The following is a 2,195-nucleotide window of genomic DNA, read 5'->3' as shown; positions in this document are numbered from 1 at the left end:
CACTCTGCAGGGAGAGGGGTGGGGGGAGAGAGATGGGGAGGAAGAATGGGGAGAGAGAGAGAGAGAGAGAGAGAGAGAGAGAGAGAGAGAGAGAGAGAGAGAGAGAGAGAGAGAGAGAGAGAGAGAGAGAGAGAGAGAGAGAGAGAGAGAGAGAGAGAGAGAGAGAGAGAGAGAGAGAGAGAGGAGTTAGATTGAAAGGAAGAGTGATAGCCAGGTAAGAAAGAAAGAAAGAAAGAGATCAAGAGAATGAGATGGAGAGAAAGAGAGCGGGAGAGAGAGCGAACGGAGAGCGATGTAGAGATGAAGTGAGAGAGGGAAGATACAAATAATTAGCATAAAGATAAACTTGTTTCTAAATATAAACCCGTCACAGGTGTTGCATTATAGCATTAAACCCTGCCTCTGTCTGCCGTGAGAGACGATGGGGGATAATGTGTCACAACGCACACACAGCTCACAGCTCACACACACACACACAAACACCAACTCATGCACACACAACCATGCACATGTACACACACCAATAATACAGGAATATGAATGTGTCAACCATTACATGGCTGGTCGCCTCGGATACAGGCATCCGCTAATCAAATCTGGGTGATTGGGAGCGACATGTTTGATCAGAATGAATTAAAGCAGAAATGAAACTCAGATTTCCTGCCCTGTTGAGCATGACGACATTGGCACTAGAGGAGACGAGGGAAGGAAAGGAGGGAGAGAGAGAGGAAGGAAGGTAGGGAGGAGGAGGAGAGGAAAGAAAATAAAAGAAAAGTGTGGAGCAGAGTATAGAACCACAGAGGAGAGAAAAAGAATGCAAAAAGAAGGAACTAGAGAAGAAGAGATGAGATGAGATGAGGGTCAGAATGAAAAGGAGAGGAACTAGAGAAGAGGAGACGAGATGAGATGAGATGAGGGTCAGAATGAAAAGGAGAGGAACTAGAGAAGAGGAGACGAGATGAGATGAGATGAGGGTCAGAATGAAAAGGAGAGGAACTAGAGAAGAGGAGACGAGATGAGATGAGGGTCAGAAAGAAAAAGAGAGGGACTAGAGAAGAGGAGATGAGGGTCAGAATTAAAAGGAGAGGACCTAGAGAAGAGGAGACGAGATGAGATGAGGGTCAGAATGAAAAGGAGAGGAACTAGAGAAGAGGAGACGAGATGAGATGAGGGTCAGAATGAAAAGGAGAGGCACTAGAGAAGAGGAGACGAGAAGAGATTAGGGTCAAAATGAAAAGGAGAGGCACTAGAGAAGAGGAGACGAGATGAGGGTCAGAATGAAAAGGAGAGGACCCAGAGAAGAGGAGACAAGATGAGGGTCAGAATGAAAAGGAGAGGAACTAGAGAAGAGGAGACGAGATGAGGGTCAGAATGAAAAGGAGAGGGACTAGAGAAGAGGAGATGAGATGAGATGAGTGTCAGAATTAAAAGGAGAGGAACTAGAGAAGAGGAGATGAGGGTCAGAATTAAAAGGAGAGGGACTAGAGAAGAGGAGACAAGATGAGGGTCAGAATGAAAAGGAGAGGAACTAGAGAAGAGGAGACAATATGAGGGTCAGAATGAAAAGGAGAGGACCTAGAGAAGAGGAGACGAGACGAGATGAGGGTCAGAATGAAAAGGAGAGGAACTAGAGAAGCGGAGATGAGATGAGATGATGGTCAGAATGAAAAGGAGAGGAACTAGAGAAGAGGAGACGAGATGAGATGAGGGTCAGAATGAAAAGGAGAGGAACTAGAGAAGAGGAGACGAGATGAGATGAGGGTCAGAATGAAAAGGAGAGGATTTGGAGAAGAGGAGACGAGATGAGGGTCAGAATGAAAAGGAGAGGAACTAGAGAAGAGGAGACGAGATGAGAGGAGTTGAGGGTCAGAATGAAAAGGAGAGGAACTAGAGAAGAGGAGACAAGATGAGATGAGGGTCAGAATGAAAAGGAGAGGACGTAGAGAAGAGGAAACGAGATGAGATGAGGGTCAGAATGAAAAGGAGAGGAACTAGAGAAGAGGAAACGAGATGAGATGAGGGTCAGAATGAAAAGGACAGGACCTAGAGAAGAGGAGATGAGGGTCAGAATGAAAAGGAGAGGACCTAGAGAAGAGGGGACGAGATGAGATGAGGGTCAGAATGAAAAGGACAGGACCTAGAGAAGAGGAGATGAGGGTCAGAATTAAAAGGAGAGGAACTAGAGAAGAGGAGAC

This window comes from Coregonus lavaretus (assembly GCF_964263955.1).
Source record: "Coregonus lavaretus genome assembly, chromosome: 3".
In the NCBI taxonomy this organism is placed as follows: domain Eukaryota; kingdom Metazoa; phylum Chordata; class Actinopteri; order Salmoniformes; family Salmonidae; genus Coregonus; species Coregonus lavaretus.
Note: the sequence above shows the minus strand (reverse complement) of the source record.